General features: G+C 44.4%; 1 protein-coding gene across 1 annotated transcript in view; it reads left to right on the top strand.

Moving 5' to 3' along the window:
• Positions 1-23,880, top strand: part of SRMS (src-related kinase lacking C-terminal regulatory tyrosine and N-terminal myristylation sites) — a 75,035-nt gene that overhangs the window by 8,721 nt on the left and 42,434 nt on the right. The window lies entirely within an intron of this gene.

Genomic DNA, 23,880 nt, shown 5'->3' with positions numbered 1-23,880 from the left:
TATCAAGACTACCTCTTTCACTTAGTGTAAGAAATTGGGTTTTTGGTTGACTGTGGTGTGAGTCCCGGTCAAGCAGCAACCACAATCCTTGTCAGGGTGAGGCACAATTTAACCCAAATTTAATCTGTGTTCAAACCCCTGGTATTTTAGAAATTGGGTTGTTGGTTGACTGTGGTGTGTGCCCCGTCAAGCAGCAAGCACAATCCTTGTCAGGTTGAGGCACAATTTAACCCTAATTTCATCTGTGCTCAAACTCCTGGTATCTTGGCACAGAACACTCAAGCTTAACTTAGAGAAATTGTGTAACGTATTTGTGCAATACTTCAATCAACGATAATGTGAAAAACACCACAAAAATATCTTAGACCTTATTAGAAAAATAGAGTGATTTTTAATCAATAAAACAAGACCAAAACCACAAAAATCCAACGAGTAGAACTGGATATATGCAATTTTATGCATTTTTGTGAAAATAGCACCAAAAATCACAAAGCGCCAACTATGGATGTCTGGTTGCCCCAGACCAGGACAAAGTCACAAGTTCAGGCCGACCGCAATAGAACATGGGCTGGCTAGAGCGATCAAGTTAGGGCCACTGAACAGAGGAACAGAGTACCTTAAATCCTTGAAGCGTGTCGAGGATCTGCTTTGAAAATGCGTCACACAGCTAAAGCAATGTGCCGGTTCCAAGGTACGGCAAGGCTGTGATACGAGTGCCTGAATTGTCGTTGAGGATCCCATGACTGGGCTTGCGATGCAAAGTCCGGCATTTGGGCTTCAGCGCGTAGTTGAGGTGACGTGTCTGTTTCGAGGACCTGCAAGGTTGCGATGTGGAGTCCATCATGGAGGCTGCCATTGATGATGGATGCGAGGGCCTATGCCGGGGATGCCTCACGTAGTTGCGGCTCTGATAGGCTATGATGCAAGGCAAATCTTTGCGATGGGTCCAATCCACGCACCAGCAGAAATGTGTTTGTTCTGTTCAGGTTTCTGCTGTGCAGCAGAGGAGATGTGTCAGTTCCGCTGGGTTTACAGAGGCTGGCAGAGCACATTAAGCCCACTTCCAATGGTCCAGGACTGGGGTGACACCACTTGGCACGGTAGTGTCGCGTGGGCTCTCATTATCCTAAATGAGACTACTGGATTTCTAGGCAGCAGGATCGATAACGGTGTGGGGGACTGAGTCTGACCCACGTGTAAGGAACGCTGTCACCCTAAATCCGGTTTTTGCTCCGGCTAACTAGCAGTGCCTCATTTCTCCCAAGGGGAAGAGATGATTGGGCAGCCGTGCGCATGACATCTTTGGAACTTCTCAGGGAAGTCGTGGTCACTCAGATCAGAACCAACTCTCTCATTTCCAGTATGATCTCATATACAAATGACAAAGACAGTATGAGTTTTATATAATGTTTTAATAAAACGACTATATTTTAGATAATAAGGCGCGAGGCGCAATAACCAGAACCATACAACACAGTAGGATTGAAATAGTCACCAGGAGAGTAAAACATAAGAACAAAGCTATCATCGTGTCTATTAGTTTCTACTCTCCCTCTGCTTGATCTATTTCGAGCACAGCATGTTAAGCTTCTAACTTGCCTTTCTGAATCACTGGGGAGACATCAGCCCTCATACCTGAGCAAAGGCCTGTGATCTTGGTTCAGCATCTGCAACAAGGCAGTCAGCGTCTAGTTGTGGTTCCCTGGTCGGAATCTCCCTCTTGCGTGTATTGGGACAAGGAAGTGATTTTATAACTAACATGTCAGCGTGATCACAAAATGTCCCTACGCAGGAATGCCAAAGACTAAACTCCTACCACGTCTATCGGCAATGTACCAGACTGTATCCTTGACTGAAGCACAGAGTGAACAGGAATGTGTTATGGAGAACTCCAGTGCTGAAGTAGGCTAAACAGTGTGATATGAATAAAAAACAAGACCGTAGAACTGGCTATTTGAAAAATAACAGTACGAAGCCTAATAAAAAGCATTTAGAGCAAAGTGCACAGAGGCTCTAAGCTGCAAGCAAATGAATAAAATACATCCAGGGCAAAGTGCACAAAGGCCTAAAGCCTGAAGCTAATGCGCAAAGGATACGTAAAACTAACCACACTACAGTAGACTCACAGATGGTAGAGTCCAGGTGTAGGTGTGAGGTTGCTGGAAGCCTCTTGTGTCCCTGAGGCTTCAGATAAGGAGGTCAGCTAATTAGCCCTTGGAATCACTTTGGGCTCTGGGTTCAAGAAGTGCAGGTCCAGTCCTTGTCACGCAAGCAAGAGGCCAGAAGGCAGCAGGTCAGCACTGCAAGCAGTGGTAGAGCAGAGTGGCAGTCCTTTCAGCAGCACAGCAGTCCTTCCTGGCAGAGTATCCATGGGTCCAGAAGTGTACTGAAGAGTTGGTGTCTGGAGTCCAGCATGTATACGCAGTTGTGCCTTTAAAGTGGGGAGAAGCTTCTAGAGGCACGCCTTTGAAGTGCACAGGCACCCGGTCTTCCTGGCCCTGGCTCTAGACTAACTATATATGGTATGCAGTCCTTTGTGTTTAGACAGGACACAGCCTAGTCAAGTGTAAGTCGGGCTGGGCCCTGCTCCTCTCTCCCATCCTGCCAGTGATGGCCCAGCCAGGCACACCTTAGCTCCCTATTTTGTTTGGCTATATAGGAGGAATAGACAAAGCCCAACTGTCAACTACACCTATTAATTTGACCCTGAGAGAGGCTGCAGGCACCAAATGACTAAGGCAGAAAAATGCCAACTTTCCTAAAAGTGGCATTTTCAAAATTGTAATTTAAAATCAGACTTCATTATAAGTGAGACTTTTTCATTACAATTCCAAATACACCAAACATGAGTTGGTTACACATTTGGAATTGACACCTATTAAATGTAATGAGGCAATTCCAATATCATTCTATGGGAAAGGTAAGCTTTGCAGTAGTGACAAATTATTTTCACTGCCAAGACTTGTAAAACTTAAAAGTACATGTTCTGCTTTTTAAATAAATTGCACTCTGCCTCTGGGCTGTCCAGGGCATGCTCCATGGGTAACTTCTATGTATTAAAAAGGAATGTTTGGGCCAGGCAAAAGATATATTTTGCCATTTTGAAATAACAGCTGCAATGACAGGCCCGAGACATGTTTAAAGTGCTACTTAAGTAAGTGTCAGAATCAGTGCTACAGCCCCATTTAGTAGCATTTAATTTACAGACCCTTCGCACAGGTACTGCCACCTTACTTGGGACTTACAAGTGAATTAAATATGCCAATTGGCTATAAGCCAGTTCTACCAAGTTGCGAGGAGAGAGCCCAAGCACTTTAGCACTGGTTAACAGTCGTAAAGTATGCAGAGTCCTAAAAGCCCACAAAAATGGATTCAGAAACCAGGAGGGATATGGCAAAATGTTTAGGGGTTTAGGGACGAACTTGCAGAAAGTGCAAGGTCCAACACTTAACCATTTCTGAAAGCTAACTCTAATCCCAGTTTCAAAACTACCCCTTTTATTGTCCTTATGTTTTTCATGTGGGCAATTAGCAGTAGTTATCCACCACCTACATATAACATATTTGTACAGTTGATTTTGTGATAGCACATAATAAGGAACCAGGAAAATTGCTATTAATGGCTAACCTGAAAGTAACAGGTGGATTCCAATTCCTCCATAAACTGTTATCCTAGAATTCCCCGCTTTCAAAAAGGAACATACAATGGTACAATCCTTTTCTGGCAGTGCTACAATTGTCTAAAATTCTCCCCTACCGACCGGCCAACTTACAAAACTATTTCATCATGTCAGGGGGGCGTGGCCTAGGAGGAGGTGGGGGCCTCGTGCCAAGAGTTATCTAAGAGGCATTCTGCCCCTCCCCTCCCAGCCTCCTTCCCAATTAAAAAACAAAACAAAAGCTTGCTGAGGCTGCCTTTGATATTCTAGGGTGTTTTCACACCCCTTAATGGATTTCGGCCGCCTAGAGTCTCCAATAACGAGCTTGAAAACCACTCTGTGTAGTGGGTTTCAATTTGTCTTTCCTGCCATTGTGTGATTTTGGCTCCTCACTAGGTGACCGTTTGAAGGAATCCGATATTGTGTGACACACGGTGGCACCATGCGGGTTGGTATGTCTGCTCCTAGCCTTGCAACAACGCCTCACTACTTACCTTCAAGTACAAGCTGATACTGCTCCTCTTCTCAAGTAACCTGCTGGAAGGTTTTCAATAAATTATTTTGTCAGACCAGCTAGCCTCCTTACGGCCCTTCCATCTTATTCTCTCCCTGTTGATTTCTAACCCTCTTCTACTCACAACTACTCTCATCCTCACTACTTCCAGCAGGAGCCTCCTCTATTTTTTCATCTCTTTTTGATTCTCCCCAAGCCCTTATGAAACTTATACTGCGTAATGAGGTTCATATATTTAAAACTCTCCTGGCTTGTCATACTGTCTCTCAATACGTGAGAGTTTGCTGAGTTTATGATGTTTTTATTAATTATTGCTGTTGTTGTGCATCTTGTATCCTTTGTCCTATTCATCATAATACTTGTTTTTATTTTCATTATTATCTTTAAGATAGCCTTGATTCCTCTGCCCTGTAAAGTGTTGTGAAGCCCAATGGCCATGTTTGTGCTATATATAACCACACTAACAAGAAAGCGATACAATGTACCTACCATGGAAGCTTCGGAGGTGGGGGGGGAAGGTGAGGGACGGGGTATGAGGGGATAGTGGTGAATATTAGTTTATCTGGATAAGTGGTTGGAAGATTGGGTGGGGCACATGTTGGCTTATTTACTTCAGTTGGTCATGTTGGAAATAATGATTGCAAATACTTGCCTGACATGTATATGTTGTTTTATCAACTAATAAAAATACATTTTAAAAAAACACTAACAAATGAAAATCATTTGTTTTAGGGATTTATTAAAACAGTTGACATTGGACCTTGGTATTTTAAGATTGTTGGAAATGGCCCTTTTTGCAGGCTTATCCCCAAACTTGTTGTTTTCCTCCTTTTTTTCTGACCTGTTTTTGTTGGCTTGAGGACTCTGGGAACTGTACCACCGCTGGTCAGTGCTAAAGTGCAAGTGCTCCCTGCGTAAATTGTATTGGTAATTGGTTTATATATGATTGATCTAGTATTGTGCACCAGGTGTGCCAAGGGTCTGTAAATAAAATGCTGCTAGTGGGCCTGCAGCACTGATTGTGCCACCCACGAGTAGCCCTGTAAACATGTCTCTGGCCTGCCATTGCAGTTTCTGTGTGTGCAGTTCTAAACTGCCAGTTCGACCTTGCAAGTGCACCCCATTGCCAGGCACAACCCTTTCCCTTTATTACACTGAAGTCGCCCATGAGTCAGGCCCAAGGCAGCCCCCTGGGCAGGGTGCAGTGTATTTAAAAGGTAGGACATGTACTGGTGTGTTTTACATGTCCTGATGGTAAAATACAGAAAAATGTGTTTTTCACTAGTGCAAGGCCAGCCTGTCTCTCCCAAAGGCTAACATGGGGATTGCCTTGAAATATATTTTAAGTGTAATTTCTCATTGGGGGCAGCTAGAGACCTGGAGTTTGGGGTCTCTGAACTCACAATTTAAAAATACATATTTTGGTGAAGTTGGATTTTAAATTGTAAGTTTGAAAATGCTACTTTTAGAAAGTGGGTATTTTCTTGCTTAACCATTCTGTGCCTCTGTCTGTCTGCTGTGATACACGTCTGGGTCAATATGACAGTTGGGCTGTTTGTGAATTCACTCTAGACAGTCACACAAAGGGAGCTGAAGGGTGCCCTGCATATCCAGATTGGCCTTTCTGGACTAGAGTGGTGGGAGGAGCTGACACTTGCACCTGAATAGGGCTGTGCCTGTCCTTACACAAAGCAGTCTCCAACCCCCTGGAGTGTGCCTGGGGCCAGGGTAGGAAACGCAGGGTCTTGCGCACTACAAAGACTTCCCTTTGAAGTTTGCCTCCTTCAATGGCAGAAATTAGTATAAGTATTGGACCCCTAACCCCACAACTTTAGAATCCTTCTGGACTGAGGACATTCTGCCAGAAAGAAGAGCTGGATGCTAAAGGAGGGCTGCCAGTCTGCCTCTTGTGTTGCTGTGCTGGCCTGCTGCTTGCTGCTTCTGTCCTGGGAGTGAAAGGACTGGACTTTGCTTTCGACATCCTGCTTCCAGAGGTTCTTCAAGGGCTTGGACTGAGCTTGGTTCCTGTTGGAAGTCTCTGGGACATCAAAACTTCATCTGCCAGCACCTGGGCTCTCTTGTTGAGAGTCCTGACTCGCCATGTGGTGCCAAATCCAGTCCCTGGGCCACTGGAAGTGAGTTCCGGTGAAACTAGGAAGAAACCAAGTACATCGACAACATAGCAACTTCGGAACCGGCACCACTGTCCGACTATCTTCTTCTGTCTGCACCAGAGGTGTGATCCTCGCTGATTGCAATGACCGCGACCGACACCTCAGGCCCAACGCCGCCGAAGCGCCTCTGAAGTCCTGCCACAGCGTGAGTCTTGAGTGCCATGTCCCCAACGTCCGAGACACCTGACTTAGACTCCGTCGCCCCAACTTTGGCCCTGTGGTGTGATTGCGACACCACGAAGTCCACACCACACGTTTTGACCTGCTGGATTAGAAAACCCCATCAGATTATAAGGAACCAACGCACCATCACCTCCTCTGCAACCGTAAGGAACCGACACCTCACCTCCCCTGTCTCGCAGTAAGGAACTGATGCCTCACCTGCCCGGTAGCAGTAGGGAACCAATGCCGCCGTCTCCCCGACTCTGTGCAATGTGTTTGTTCCATCCTTTTCAAAGGTACTGTACGTGGGGTCCGTGTGACTCTGTGACTGTTGTGTTGGACTTTTGGGAATGACTCTGTCAAGATGCTGTGGTAGACCCAGTTGGAGCTATTGTGTTTCTAAGTGCTATACAGAAGTTTATTCTTTGGAAGTTTGCATCTTTGTTTGTGTATGTTGGATTTTTGTTGTTTTGGTCTTGTTTTATTCAGATAAATATTGGCTATTTTTTAAACTGGTGAGGAGTGTGTTTGTGTTTTTTTACTCTGTGTGTGTGTGTGTGTGTGTGTGTGTTTTTGTGTACACACACAAATACTTTACACATTGCCTCTGAGATAAGCCCGAAGCTAATAAGGGGGGGAGCAGGGGTTATTTTAGCTGTGTGGCTTCCTTACCCTGACTAGAGTGAGGGTCCATATTTGGACAGAGTGCAAACCACTGCCATCTAGAGACCCATTTCTAATAAAGATCAAAGCAATGGGACAGGTATATGGGAGTCTGTTTTTGTTAGTTAGCAGGCCACCCACAACTTTTAACAAATTACTCAAAGAACATAACAACATTGCATGCTATCGCCGGCACTATTTACCCTTTACATTAAACCTTCAATTATTAAGCATAGTGCTACTCTAGCAATTTCAAAATTTTCTATACACAATCAGTTACATAATGTTAAACTATAAAATCTGGCAGTGCTTATGCTTACCTTTAATGATGGCACTGCTATGAAGCATTTGATTAATCTAATCTTAGATTTTCACACGATTTTTGATGATAGATTAAATAATACCAAAACTAACATAATGTAGTAAAATATACCTAGTCTTCCTCAATACCAAAAGTAATCGATAACATAAGTAGTGATCACAGGAGTTATCAATTTACCAAAAGAATATCTACTTAATTATGTTACCGTATTGAAAGACTTAAAACAGCAACTCCCTATTACCTTGCAAGGGAGAAATAATTATTTTGAAATGTCTATCATAAACAAACTGCTTTACATCTTTCAACATACTCTAACATTCGTTCCAAACCATTTTTAAACAACTTTAGGGATGTATTATTAACTATTAGGAAAGAAGATCCCACTATATAGGTTCCATCTGTTAAGATCTTTCTTTGTTCCTGTGACCAGGAAATATAGCGCGAATGATCAGTACTAGATGAAAGCCATATTTAAAGGAAAAATATTTGGGGGACAAGTAGTCACTCAAATTTGTGCTAATTCGAAAACGACTAGGATTTAACATACCCAGAGCATCTCAAGTCAGATGGAAATCTGGAATTACCGACTTCACTTAGCACTGAACAAACTGACTACATCAAAGGCCCATCCACAACATTGGTACACACTGTGGAAACTGTATTTCACGCCAAAAAATAGAAGGACATTTGGGGAAAAATAAATGTGGTGCCTCAGTTGAAGGTTGGTTTGGGCAGGCCTTACACTTTTGGGGACTGCTCGCAAAACGTAGATTGTGACATAAAGTTAACACTGGGGGCAGGTGCTGGCTGACAGCCAGTACGACAGTGGAGACTTCCACAGAAGCCAAGCGCTGGCTGGCAGTCAGTATGACAGTAGAGACTTCAACAGAAGCCAGGCAGTGGATCGCAGCCAGTGGGACAGTGGAGACTTCCTCAAGGGCCAGGCCCTGGCTTGCAGCCAGTACATCAGAGGTGACTTCCACAGGGGCCAGGTGCTGGCTGGCAGCCAGTGCGACAGTGGAGACTACCACAGGGGCCCGGTGCTGGCTGGCAGCCAGTGCAGCAGTGGAGACTACCACAGGGGCCCGGTGCTGGCTGGCAGCCAGTGCAGCAGTGGAGACTACCACAGGGGCCCGGTGCTGGCTGGCAGCCAGTGCAGCAGTGGAGACTTCTAGAGAGGCCAGGCTCTGGCTGGCAGCCAGCGCGACAGTGGAGACTTCTAGAGAGGCCAGTCGCTGACCCACATCCAGTACGAGAGTGGAGACTCCTACGGGGGCCAGGCTGTGTCTCGCAGCCTTAATGACAGTGGAGACTTCCAGGGGCGTAGGAGACAATACATTTCTGGGGGGGACAGGGACAGCCTTGGGGACTTTCAATCAACCCTATACAAATCGCTCGTTGTTTACGAACTGCAGGCTCCGATAAATATACACAATCATATATATTGGAAGTGAAATAGGGAGAAAGGAAGGCATGTTTTCACAGTCTGAAAGTATCTTTTATTGTTATTTACATTCACAAAGTAATTAGCTCAAATGTGAAAATAACATGTTGATTAACCTTGCATCTTCATGCACCAAGCAAATCAAGGTAGGAGGGTAAAAAGAAAGAACATACCCATTGCTCCCCACACCCATCATGCCCCTCGCCTCATGCCAATTGGAACCGCACTGGAGATATCAAAAGCGATTAGGTACAACAGTTGTAAACTGTGCTCGGAAACCAGAGTTCTAATAACACTCCTACTCCTGTGTGTGATCTTGGGCAGCTCAGCTCCACATCAGTCATAACTAGAAGCATTTCAACTGAAGACGCTCTTGGAGTTACAGGCTATATAAACATGAATTGTCTAATCTCTGTATAAACTGCAGTCACAAATTCCCTTAGAATCGGCTGTTTGTGATGCACCAAGTCACTGCGTATAAAGAAAAGACATTCACTGATTATAAAGAAAAGACATCAGAAAATGACTATGATAGGGTTATTAAAGTTGAGTTCTGACATTGCAATGCCTTCTGCGAGAGCCAGCAGCCAAGGTAAAAGGCAGATCAGGTCACAGAGCATAATTAGTGCAGCTGTTTAAAGCAACAAATGGAATGTTGCTTTTCTTTCTTCTGCTCTACTTTAATAGCTTGGAATGACAAAAGCTATGCACTAAGGGTTTAAGTGGTTTGTGGGAAAGTTGATGGTGTGACCATGTATTATATGGGGTAAAATACCCCCTGCGTACATAAGGATATTGCAAGTCACCTTGAAGTTCATACCTTATAAACAAGCATTGGCAAAGCCAATAGGTCTCGCCTATGCATATTCCATTGCCTTTGCAAGTGTGTTTCAGCCATGCTGTACACTAGTAAGACTACTATTCAGCATGGCTCAAAGTTAATGGCATAAAGGAGAATGATGTGTCATCGACTGGTGTGGCGTAGTGTCATGGAGTAAGTAGAGTGTTCTAGAGTGGAGCAGTAAACTAACTTTAAAGGAACAAGGGTCCCTTGAATAAAATGCAACACCACTCCCATAAACAATAATATTAAAGTAGTATGCAAATGGAATGTTTCATGCATGTATTCAATCAAAATATAAAAGATCAAATGTAGTGGAAAAACATCAACAGGGGAAATCAAGAAAGACTGGTATTCGGGCATTACACAAGTTATCTGGATGACTCAATGTCACCAATAACAAGAAAAATGTAAAAAGTAACCTTTATAGCACAGTGGTTTGGAGGAGGCTGGCCTGGTTTGTAGTTGGTACCTATGGTACGTACACCTTATACCAGGTCCAGCTATCCAGTATTAGTGAAATGTAGGCAGTGTCTAGAAACCAGGCTCTCTAGAGGTAGTGTGGATGAGCAGCCAAGGCCTAACTAGGAGACATACAAAACTCATGCAATACCACTGTAGTAACATAGTACTTGCACACATGAAAGAAAATACTGAGTGTTACAAAAATAAAGGTACTTTATTTTAGTGACACAAATGCCAAAAATACCATAGAGACTATACTCCCTTAGTAGGTAAGTAATACACAAATTATATACACTAGTATGCAGAAATAGGCATAAAAACTATTAGAAAACAAGTGCAATTAGTGAAAATCACAATAGTTGGAAATGGCCCTGGGGGAAACACAAACCATATACTAAGAAAGTGGAATGCGAATGTCGGTTTCCCACCTAGGCAAGTGTGGTGTGTAGAGGGTCGCTGGGAGTATTAGAAAACACTAAAGGTAAGTAATAGAACCCACCTTAGAGCCCAGGAAAGCAGGAGTAAATCACAGTAACTTTCCTAGAACACACATGAACACGAGAAAGAAGATAATGAAAGAACCAGAAGATACTTCAAGACACAAAGGGTGGATTCCTGGACCTAAAGACCTGTGGAAGAATGGGACTAAGTCCAAGAAGCACATAAGAGTCCAGGGAGGACAGGAGCCCCTGCTAACCCGAATCAAGGTGTAAAAGAAGAACCTCTGGTGAAGAACTACAGTCAGTACTGCACCCAAGAAAATGGATGAGGGTTCCTGGTTGGTGCAGATGATATCCCACACCGGATGGATGATTGCAGTTTGGTTTGCATCGCTGGATTCCACCAACAAGCCTTGGGACACGCAAAGCTCACAGTTAGCGGAAAATGGCACTGACCAGGACCAGGAGGGACCTGGTGGACTCTACCCAGGAAGAGGAGTCAGAGGGGACTCTCAGCAACTCAGAGAGCCCACAGAAGACCAGCCAGCGCACACAGGAGTCCCCCAGCACGGGGACAAAGGAATTGCAAAAGGAGGCCCACGCAGTACAAAAACAAAGGATCCCACGCTGCCAGAGAACCACTCAGGAAGCTGTGCATCGCCGGAAGGAGTGCTGGGGGCCGGAGCTACATTGTGCACAAATAATTTCATAGAAGGATGCCAACAAGCCTTGGCAACTGAAAAACACGTGGTGCACAGAGGTACTGTCTTACGTGGGAAGGCAAGCTCTTACCTCCACCAAAGATGGACAGTAGGACGTCAAGACCGTTGGGACCACTTCAGTCCACCACCCGTGATGCAGGATCCATGCAACTCGGCAGGAGAGGGGACCCACGCAGATAGTTGTCGTTAAAGAGAGGTGCCTGCTGAAGCAGGGGAGTGACTCCTTCAGTCCAAGGGAGATTCGTTGATTCTTCTGGTGCAGGCTGAAGACAGGCTGTCCTCTGAGGATGCACGACCGGGAAACAGTTGCTGGCAAGAGCTGAAGATACAATGTTGCAGAAGTCGTCTTTGCTTCGTTGTTGCAGTTTGTGGAGTTCCTGGAGGGTCCAGATGCAGTTTCATCGGTGAGAAGGTGAAGTAACGGATGCAGAGGATTCCTGCTGGAGTCTTGCAATCTGAATCTGAAGAACCTCCCAAAGGACAGACCCTAAATAGCCCTGAAAAGGGGATTGGTCAGCTAAACAGATAAGTACCTATCAGGGGACGGCTCTGACACCACCTGCTGGCACTGGCCACTCAGATGCTCCCAGAGTTCGCTGCCAACTTGGAATCCAAGATGGTGAAACCCAGGGACCCTCTGGAGGACATCTGAGCACCACCCCTGGGGTGGTGATGGACAGAGGAGTGGTCACTCCTCTTTCCTTTGTCCAGTTTCGTGCCAGAGCAGGGACTGGGGGTACCTGAACAAGTGTGGACTGGATTATGCCAGGAGGGCACCAAATGTGCCATTCAAAGCATTTCCAGTGGCCTGGGGAAGGAAGCTACCCCTCCCAAGCCTGTAACAGCTATTTCCAAAGGGGGAGGGTGTAACACCCCTCTCCCAAAGGAAATCCTTTGTTCTGCCTTCCTGGGCTTGAGCTGCTCAACAACAGGAGGGCATAAACCTGTCTGAGAGGTGGCAGCAGCTGTGGCTGCCTGGAAAACCTCAGAAGGTTGGAATAGCAATACTGGGGGTCCTCTAAAGAGCCCCCAGAGTGCATGAAAACATACAACCAATGCTCGCAAAAGCCTTGGGGTATGATTCAAACATGTTTGATACCAAACATACCTATGTTCGGAGTTACCATTATGTAGCTGGAATAGGTAGTGACCTATTTCCAGTCCACGTGTAAAATGGCATCCCCGCACTCATGAAGTCTGGGAAAATGGTCCTGGAGGTCGTGGGGCACCTCTGCTAGTGCAGGGGTGCCTTCACACACAGGTACTCTGCACCTTGCCCTCGGGGCTAGAGGGCCTGCCATAGGGGTGACTTATAAGTGACCTGGTGCAGTGTAACTGGCAGTGAAAGGGTGCATGCACCTTTTCACGCAGGCTGCAATGGCAGTCCTGCAGAAGCCTTTGCATGGGCTCCCTATGGGTGGCAAAAGAAATGCTGCAGCCCATATGGATCTCCTGGAACCCCAATGCCCTGGTACCTAAGTGCCATATACTAGGGACTTATAAGGAGGCACCAGTATGCCAATTTTGGGTGAAATACTGGGTTACCAGTAGGCAACAACCATAATTTAAGGGAAAGAGTATAACTACTGGGGTCCTGATTAGCAGGATCCCAGTAGACACACACAAACACACTGGCAAACAGGCCAAATGTGGGGCTAGAAAGAGGCTACTTTCCTGCAAGGTTAGCATCCACAATAATGATTTACAAGCTCTTATACACCAACTTTTACAAGAATGACTCAAATAGTAAATCAAGAAGTAATTAGCTCATAGTACCTATGCTCATGCCAACTTATGTACAATATCACAAATTCAAGTCAAGGTACTTTGGCCGACAATATTTCGATCCCCTAAACAAGTATCAGGATCATCCTAAGCCTTCGTTAAGCTTGAGTTAAAAGGGTTACAGAGTGCTTGTAACCAAAACGGCGAAGATAAATCTGACTCACGTCTCATGAGTGAAAAGGCAATCAATGGAGATCTGAATCTCTAATCAAGCGCCAATGCCATAAAGTTGTAGTAGAGTGGAGTAGTGTCACAGTGTAATAGAGTGTCATAGAGTGGAGTGTCGTGGAGTGGAAAGGCATAAAGAAGAGTGTACTGGAGTAGATTGAAGTAAAGTAACGTGAAGTTGGGTAGAGTGTTGTTGAGCATAGTACATAGTTGTATAGTGGAGTGGCATAGAGGGTTGTGCAGTGGCGTTGAGTAGAGTATCGTAGATTGAAGTGGCATAGAGTGGTGTGGAGTGGCATAGAATGGAGTAAAGTGAAATGGAGTGGCATATAGGGAGTTGTGTAGGGAGTTACAGAGTGGAGAAAGTGTTAGAGTTTAATGGAATAGAGTGTCAGAGTCTAGTATCATGGAGTGTAATGTCAGAGTGAAGTGTCAGGGTGGAGTTGGGTGGTCTAGAGTGAAGTGGCATAGAGTACAGTGGTGCAAAGTAGATTGGTGTAGAGTGTAGTGGTACAGAGTGCATTGGTTTTGAGTAAAGTGGTGTAGAGTGCATTGGCGAAGACTGCACTGGTTTAGCGTACAGTGCAGTAGCGTAGAGTGGCGAAGAGTAGAGGGGAGCAGAGTGGATGGCACATCATAGATTGCAGTGGTGCGGAGTGCAGTGGGGCAGAGTGATGTGTCATAGAATGATGCTGCGCATGGTAGAGTGGAGTGGTGCAAGGTAGAGTAGACTGGTGTAGAGTGCAGTGCTGGAGTGCAGTGATGCAGAGTAGAGTGGCATAGAGTGTAGTGGCATATAGTGCATTGGTATAGAGTGCAGTAGAGTGCCATATAGTTGGGCGGTGCAGAGTAGAGTGCCGTGGTGCAGAGTAGAGCGGAGTATAGTTCAGTGGCAGAGATGTAGAGTGATGCAGAGTAGAGAAGAGTAGCTTAGAGTACTGTGGTGCTGAGTAGAATAGAGTTGCATAGAGTGCCGTGGCATATAGTATACTGCTGCAGAGTACAGTATAGAGGTGAAGAGTAGATTGTTGCAGAGTGGAGCATAGTGATGTAGAGTGCAGTAGCATAGAGCGGTGCAGAGCAGATTGGAGTGGCGCAGGGTACATTGGAGTGGTGCAGGGTAGATTAGATTGGCATAGCATAGAGTGGAGTTGCGTAGATTGCAGTGGCATAGAGGAGATGATTTCAAAGTAGAGTGAAGTGCCCTACAGTGGAGTGGTGTAGAGTAGATTAGAGTGCAGTGGTGCAGAGTAGAGTGGCGTGGAGTTCAGTGGCAGAGAGTGCAATTTTGCAGATTAGAGGGTCGCAGAGTACAGTGGTGTATTGTAGAGTGGCATAGAGTGCAGTGGCATAGAATGCTGTGGCGCAGAGTACAGTGGTATTGAAAGCAGTGGAATAGAGTGCTGTGTTGCAGAGTAGATTGGCATAGAGTGCAGTGGCATAGAGTGCATTGGTGTAGAGTGCAGTAGAGTGGCATATAGTTGAGCGGTGCAGAGTAGAGTGCCGTGGTGCAGAGTAGAGAGGAGTATAGTTCAGTGGCAGAGTGCAGTGTTAACAAGTAGAGTGTCATAAAGGGCAGTGGTGTAGAATAGGGTGGCATAGAATGCATTGGTGTAGAGTGCAGTGATGTAGAGTGATGCAGAGTGGAGTGCCATGGTGCAGAGTAGAGAGGAGTATAGTTCAGAGGCAAAGTGCAGTGTTGCAGAGTAGAGTGTCATAAAGGGCAGTGGTGTAGAGTGGCATAGAATGCATTGGTGTAGAGTGCAGTGATGTAGAGTGGAGAAAAGTGGTGTAGGTTGCAATGGCAGAGGGTAGATTGTTTCAGAGAAGAGTGAAGAAAAGATAGAGAAAAGATAATATACTTCAATATGCTGAAGTATGTAACAATAACAACAACATAAAAAATAACGCTAGGCATAATGGCCCAAAATGAAATATAGCCACGCTATAATCAAGCCCTTCATTGCCTAGATGACAAAACATTAAACATAAGTGTTAGAAAAATATACCCTTCTAATAGCCAAATTGCTGTGTGAAAAGGTAAAATCTGGGCTCAATCTTGACTTCACTGTTTCACCAACTGGTGTGATCTTAGGCAAATACAAATATTGTGTTTCACTGAGTCTCCTTTCTAGCCTGCAGGCGTCAGGATGAATGGGACTCTGTTTCCTCTTTAAATCTTCTTCATTGTCTTGCAGCTCCTCTTGAAGGCCTCCTGCAGTGCTCCTCTTCAAGGCGGCAGCAGGTGATGCAGACAGTAATCATCCAAAACTCCTTTCTCCTCCTCGTGCCCTTTGTTCTTATGAGCACCCTTAATGCCCACAGCTGTGAACAGGACAAACAAAAGAGCAGAGGGCGCATGGGGCCTCCGGACTCACCTTCATTCTGTTACCATCAGATTGGAGGATGGTCAGTATAGGGCTATTATAAATAGCCCTTTTGTGCGCTAATGGCCCTCTGAATAATAGATGTGAGAGGGGAAATAATTTTGTCCCCTTGTCCCCCCCACCTTCGTCCCCCATGTCCCCCACCCTCCGAAATCTGGGGGGGATACATCCCCCGCGTCCCCCACACTTCCTACGCCCATGGAGACTTCCACCGAAGAATGTAGGCGCCGGCTCGCTGCTGCTGTGGCAATGGATTCAGAGGTTTCTGAACAGCGGACTTTCAGGTTTTTTGTCTCTGAGAAGTACAACCGGCTAAGAGAGAAAAAAAATAGGCAGAGAATATGTAACGCAGAACAAAGAAATGGCTCCAGGGCAATCTTCAAGATGTGCTGCACGTCTTTATCCACCTAGCTGCAAACGGGTGTAACTACCAATGGAGCAGCACATGCAGGGTCACAGGGGTTAGGGGAGTGAGTCTCCCCCTCGAAAAAAAAATATCCCTCTCCCCAGCAGCTCAATCAAAGCTGCGTGGTACAAACCAACGAAGGAATATGGGGGTACCGTTCTTGCGTGCTTTAGGGCCCACGCCTATGGCCACAAAATGTAATGTCTGCCTTTCAAACTTCTTGGGCAGTGCGTTTGAACAGGGGCGCATACAGCAATGCAAAGAGTGAAAATTCAAGTTACAATGGCAAGAGGGAGGTGAGGATTTGAAGATATGAACCTGGTGCTGTGTGCACAGTTTGACAATTGAGGAGGCACTGCATTTCATTTCCCACCATTAACCTGCAAAGCAATGTATTTGCCATCCCCATGACAGGGGGATTTCGGGGCATATACCCTGTTTGTGCGGAAATAGCGTCATTTATTTTTTTACGCTATTTCAGCGCAAACTTAACTCTAAATTTATATTTTGACGCTAGACCCGTCTAGCGTCAAAATATTGAAGTTTAAGTCATTTTTTGCCTGCGGAAAACGACCTTGCGTCAATGAGATGCAAGGTAGGCGTTCCCGGGCAAAAAATTACTCTAAGGCCCAGGTGCCTTATTTATCCTCCTTGCAAAAATGGTGCACGGGAGGGAAGCGGGCCTAAATAATGGTGCTAAGCTTGCTTAGTGCCATTATTCAACACCTGGGTCAGGGCAGGCATTAGGGGACCTGTGGGCCTTTTTCCATGGTCAGAGACCATGGAAAGAGCCCACAAGTGCCCTTCCCTGGCCCCAGGGACACCCCCACCCACACCAGGAAGACACCTAAGGATGGGGGACCCCATCCCAGGTAAGTAGAGGTGAATATATAAAAAAAAAATGTAAGTGCCATAGGGGGGCCAAACTTTGCCCCCCCCCATACATGGCACTGGGCCCAATGGCCATACCAGGGGACATAAGTCCCCTGGGCATGGCCACTGGGCTAGGGGGCATGACTCCTGTCTTTACTTATACAGGAGTCATGTCCATAGGGGTCGTGCACCAAAATATGACGCTAATCAGGTTAGAGTCATTTTCTTGACTCTAACCTGACTAGCGCCATTCTTTGACGCACAACCTCCAGTTTTCCCTATGCCTCCCCCACCCGGTTAGCATCAGATATTTTGATGCTAACCGGGCCTTACCGCCGGCTAACGTCATGCCATATATATGACACCCAGCCAGTGTCTTGGGATGGCGCTAGCTGGTGGTATACTTCTTGACGCTGAACTGCGTTAGCGCAGTTTAATGCCAAAAAGTATAAATCAGGGCCTTGGTGCATACTTTGAGGCTGACAAATAACAAACAGAGCAAATTGACAAGTATATAACCATTTAGATAGGCTTGGGTTTGCACTCTTGCTAACAGGGTATACTGTTTCCTAATTTAAAAGTACACTATTTGCCCACCTCATTAAGACAGAAGGATGAGTTTCCGTTAATGAGATTCGAACTCTTGACCTGCACCGCAAACATCCAACTGCGCGAGTCACCCTTGATGCTCTCAATGGGTTTCAGTACAGCCCGACTCGGTGGTATTAGTTATATTTAAAAGGAATGAGAAATAGCTGTGATGAGTGTGCGGTCAATGAAACCTCTGCCCTGCAGATGCGCAAAGATCCCTGCAGAGGGCACAACACCCACTGAGCATTATCACTGGTTAAGAACATTTTGTGAGTAAAAGTTGCGAGTCCTTGAAGTCTTGGATATATTCGAGGTCACGGCAAAGCCTTATTTTGGTTGAACTCTTATGGGACGCGTGGGGACTTCCATAATATCTGCCAGGAGTGACTAGTGTGATGGCTAGGTTGCTGCTGTTAGACCCCGTTATCCCTTTGCCCCTTTCTTGTCACACTCTGTTGGGAAATGAGAAAGTACCAAAGCCAACCCTAGCTGTTGCTTCAAGTCTCAACAAACATCCAAAGGCCCTTGGATGTGGAATTTATTGGACATAATTCAAAATAACAACAAAAACAAATGGATAGGAGCCACTTTAGTCTGAAAGGGTTTCCAAAATGTGTGACGGGAGGCCCATGAAGTTGTCTCATGTCCTTCCACCACTACAACTCCCCTCACTTTGGCTCTGGGGGCTAACCAACCTCTTCTCGAGCACAGCGCCCAAGAATATTGCCAAGTGAACATATTTTGCCAGGTCTGTGCCATTGAATTCACCACCTGAATCATTCTGCTTAAGTTTAAAATGGATAGCTTGCGTCAATTTTTAAGATGCCCGGAAAGTTACATGTAGAATCTTGATATTCCTGAAATCACGAGTTTGGGACACTTTAGTTTATGCTTGGTAAACATTATCCACGTCAAAGGTAAGTTCTGAAATAATTGATAGTTCTGTTATAACATACACTCCCTTGAGATGCCAGTAAATCAGTATACATAGGTATGTGTCCTATAGATCCAAAGTGTGTGTATTAAGTTCGGTCAGACCAATGAGATAATCCTTTATTAAAAAATCATCTTAAATTTGATATTTTTTTACCTTACCCAATTTTGGCCAGTTTTAAATAAAGCACTGCCTTAAATGGTCCTGACACTTTCTCCATTATAAAGAAAGCAGAATAAAACTCACCCACATTCATTCTTCGGAACAGGTGAAAAGTCTTATGTGAGCATGGGGTCCCTCATAGATTCCGGATGTCTTTGTTGCCTGTTGGGAGACATTGGTCAAGTTGTAACTACTGTACTAGAACCCGGAGGCCAACCAATGTTGTCTCTGCGATAACCAGGTCATTTGATGGTACTCACTCATGAATACAACAGATCTTTTCCAGATGTGAACGGATGTCCTGATTAAACTTCGGAATCTCCAATATCCTAATGGTCCAGGCCTTGAATAGTCAGAAATTCTGGTGTTGCTGCTGGCCTTATCCAATGATGAGTCAGGTTTAGCGGATTTTTTTTTAAATATTTTATTTCAACAGGTTTTTAAAAATGCAAACCAAATAACCTGTTACAAAAGCCAATAAACATTTTCAAGTTCTTGAACTGAATTACAGTATTGTTTCTTAGTTCATAAAATTATTCATTCTGCCTAATTCTTATCAATTTAAGAAGCCAACTAATGTATAGCAGAGACTGAGGTGATTCCACTTAGAAAGTAATGAATCTGTGTGCACCCAGGCTAGCTGTGTATACCAGGTGTCCCACGTGAGTGCTCTAGAATTGTTAACTGGGCCAGTGCCTAGGAACGCAGTCTTTGGGGGACAACATAATCAAACAATTGCACTTATCAGTTCGAGAAGAGAATATCACTAGTCAGAAAATCTCCAAAGGTGGCCATGCCCAAAAAAACATAAATGCCCAACACAGACATTGAATTTAGACATCTGGGACAATCACCAGTGATGGCAGCTTATAATTAATGCAGGTTTTTAATTGTATAATAAACCAGTCGCATGCCTTAGAGGTGCATTCCCTACAAACCAGCTATATGACGGTATTTCAGGAGCATATGGCGATGATATTGTAACTGCTTGGCTGATATCTCTTTGCCTTTTCCCCAGTGCTTAATTTGTAAATAAAAAGATGCCGATGCCCAAAGCCATCCTCTTAAACATGCGGCTGCTGCAATTAAATGTGCGAGCACAGGATACAGGGAAAGCGTAATCCTGAAGCAGCCTTGGGCTTCTTTAATCCATTTACAGCCACTCCCTGCCCCTTCAGGTCACTCTTGCAGCTTTCTGCTTTCTCCCTTTGTGGCACTTTTCCATATTTCTCTTCCGCCGTCTTTCTCAAATGTGTCTTTTGCTCGCAGTAAATAATGGACGTAGAAAAATACGTGCCGGCCCAAAAAATAAGTGCTGGTGCGCCGCACCGGAAACCACCGGCTCAAATTAAGCACTGCTTTTTCCTCAATTTATGCAGGGTGAAAGAAATTGAATCAGACAATGTATTTCCTAAATTCTTGTACCACCACCCAGTGTGATACACTTTTGAATAACCAGAAAATAAGTACTAACAATCTGCTCGGAATTCAAAATATCCATTTAGGACAAAGTGTCTCAAATTTGAAAGTACATACATTGAAGATTGAGAAAAGCTAAAGAATATTCAGAGCAAATCATTTCACAATTTACATGCCTTTACGTAATGAGGTTTGCATGTTTCTCTATCTTTGCCACATTTGAACTGACCACTCATGAAGAAAGAGGAATTATGTTGAACAGTCACTTAAAATCAATTCTCTGGTTATATCTGTTTATTGGATTACTTTACAGAAAACATTATCTTAACATGGTCAGATTCACCCACCAAGAAAAGACCCTCCTTTTACACATTACACTCCATTACTAACAATCAGTTATTTTATGAGTCTCTATGAATGAATGAAACAAATAAGTTGCATAGCCAAAACATCAAAGATGCAACTTAATATACACATTATATACACAGTCAAATTAATTTCACAGCTTATTCGCTTCTACATATTTAGTTGTTGCAGAGATAAGCACATCTGACTTCATCCCTGGGGATGGACCCTGCCCGTCTCCAGTGCTCCTGGAATGTTTGGTAGTTATTCACTATACCTGCTCCTTCTTTTTCCACATTTTGAAGCATAACTGAATTCAGAAGATGTCCTGCCCTGCCTTAGACCAAGAAGGGATATTCTTTTCCATCATAGGCAACCTAGAGCTTCACAGGCTAGAGAGGACTAACCGGTAAACCCCGAGCCCGAAGCTTCTTTTCCACATGTTCAAGTTTGGACTTTATGTCATTGTGGCCGACATCTTGAAGTGGTGGAACAATGTTTGAACAAACCTGCTAAATCCTAAATCTAACTTCTATGGAACTGGGTAAGTCAGGTACATTTTTGTAATTCATATAGTGTATTAAAGAGAAATGGTTAAAAAAGAATTAAGTGAGCCCGAGAGACGAACTCGTTGTAGAGAAAACGCAGTCAAGTCACAGTAGCTGAAACCAAATAAACTGAGCCTACCCTCTTCATAAGGCATGGTTAGGCATTGCAGGCTTGAGCAGGGGTTATAACCCACCAAAATGACACTAGAAAACTTGGAAATTACCTTTTAAATATAATTTTGATTTGAGGTAACCAGTGACGTTAGTAAACCAAAACATAATGAAAGCACAGACATTTTAATTAGCGTGAATTTAACTGTTATGGATACGGTTAGGACCTACAGTGGTAACCACATTTTCAAATAATTTGTGGGCGGTTGAAGTGGATAAAAGTAATTCAGTTTTAATTTATTTGATTTCATAGCCCCTATACCGGTGAAGCATTGCATATTAATAATTATTCTTTTTGTTATTTTGTTCTGAAGAAATGGCACTATTTTGTCCACATACAACTTAATGATGGCTTACATTAGGAACTGGGACATAAAGGTCTGAAGATCGATGTATACAGTATGAATTGTCCAATGCTGAATAAAAAAAGCAAAAAGGTTAGGTTCAATAGGACACATTTGACGGGTGCTCTTTGAGACGATGACTACAATAAAATCTGTTGAGTTGATTATAAAATGGATTTTGAAGTAGCTTTACAGCAAGAAGATTGGCATTGGGAAATGGGAGGGGAAATTAATAGGCTTCAATATGGTGGAAAAAAAAATCCCAGATCACAAAATCAAACACCCTTTCTGACTTCTGAACAAAATCAGTGACTTCTAACAAGTAGTTTATACCTTGCTGCCTGGAATTAACTCATTTTGGCCAGGGTGATTAAGAGGAGCCACCGTTAACACTATGATTTTGGATAATATTATTGTTAGGATCTTACACTTAGTAGTGCAATGGGTCTAAAAGGCCCAGGTGTATGGTGAGGTGCCGGGTTTTAAGAAAATGATTAGGATGCCCAGATACAATTATTTTTGTCACCGGTTGTTACACAAACGAATAGTTAAACAATTTCGCTAGCTGGGTTGAGTTGTTCTGAAAGCATTTCATAAAGTTCTGACCGCAACTCATATTCCAGCAGTTGCTCTGATGGTCTCTATCTATTTCTCAGTGGAGATGACATGTTCTGTAGTAATCTGACAGACAAGATTTAAAGATGCCCTGTCTTTCACTCTTTGTACTTCTATACAAAATGTCACTGAATTTATGTTGAGGAGTTGGATTAGGACTTGATATGTGGTTTGATACTCTGAAAGAAATGACTTCCCTGAATAAAAGTATACCATCAACACCAGTTCCAGGCTGTGTGTTTTGTTTAACGAGAATCTGTTTTCATTCTACCTTGTGAGCATCCTGCCTGTGCCTCCTGTTGGCCTCCCGCTAGCCACGTTTCCCACCCCCTTTTCCTAACCTTTCCACAGAACAACCTACAAATTGAAGGTGTGGCCAGCTCACTGGACCTTAGATCATCAAGAGAAAACCTCTGCCCACTTTGCCCTATTTAAACCCTCCCCAGAGGCTGTCCAGCATGAGTGTCCAGGTAAAGGGTGAAAGGTTAAGGGGGTCTTCATGTAGCATTTTCACTATTTAGGCATGGAAAAGGCTTTGTACCAGAACCCTTGCCCATCTACCCATTGGCACAGTCTCTCATCTTCTTCTCCTTCCTCCTCTTCACAACACCAAACACCTTCTCCCCCACAGTCATTTCCATGCAGCACCACTGCCAATTACAGTATCAGCCCAAATAGATTTATGGCCCACAAATCCACCACCACAATAGCTTGACCTGATACATTATTTTTGTGGCTGTACAGTGCCTTCACAGGTCAGGCTCCCTGTTACCAGTGCAGTAACTAGAGTGTGTTTATTTTTAACAGGTGGTTGATCTGACTTCTCCTAACTCAGCTCAAGAGCAGGGGCTGCCTTGCATGGGGACTGTTGTTGTATTATGAACTCCTTGCTAGTTAAATAGTGGCTCCAATTAGTTTCTAATTTGTCATTCCTGGGTAGACTCCACATAACAGTCCTCAGGGTTTAACAATGCATTGAATGTGTTGCTTCTCCATCGCTTCTGAGTAGACTCAATTCAATACTCGTTGGCCTCCAGTGGGATGCTCATCTGTTGGTCCTGGACTGACTTCAGCTAATAGTTGCTGGGGATTTCACTGCACCTCCAATAGGCTGCTTTTCTGTTTCCCCTGAATAAACTTCTACCTCTCATGGTGAACTTCAAATGTGCTTCCTGTGCATGAAACTGTCGACCCAACATAAGTACTACTAAGGCTACGTCTATTCTTACAACTTTTTCTAACATAAGCGTTTATGCACCACAGCTCCCAAATGTATCGCGTGCCGACCAAGCTGTCAGTCCTCATGCTACAAACACCATATCTCATGCAGGCCAATCCCCAAGCAGCACCCTGAAAGGCACCCAGGAACTTGAGGGACATTGAAGCACTTCATGACCTTGCCAGAGGCATAAAACGTTGGAAGAAGCGCAACCACAAAACTAGAAAAACGCTTCACAAGGGTCATGGAATGTGCTGTTTAACAAAACATAATAGGTGCTTCTTTGCTGCAGGTTGCTATGGACTTGCTCTGCTTTAAATATTTCTGTTTAGCACCAGTGAACCGGATGCAACTGCCTTAGGTCATCCACACCCAGATTTCATTTGTCTGTTCCCACTCCTTCAAAAGAAGACGGTTTCATTTCTGACGCGGAGATTAATAGTGCAAAGTGCAACAAATGCGAAGTAAAGCCTTTTGGCCGGTCGAGATTTTGGTTCTCAGAGTTAAG

This window comes from Pleurodeles waltl, chromosome 7 (genome assembly GCF_031143425.1).
Source record: "Pleurodeles waltl isolate 20211129_DDA chromosome 7, aPleWal1.hap1.20221129, whole genome shotgun sequence".
NCBI classification, from domain to species: domain Eukaryota; kingdom Metazoa; phylum Chordata; class Amphibia; order Caudata; family Salamandridae; genus Pleurodeles; species Pleurodeles waltl.
Note: the sequence above shows the minus strand (reverse complement) of the source record. Positions and strands in the feature narration are given on the sequence as shown.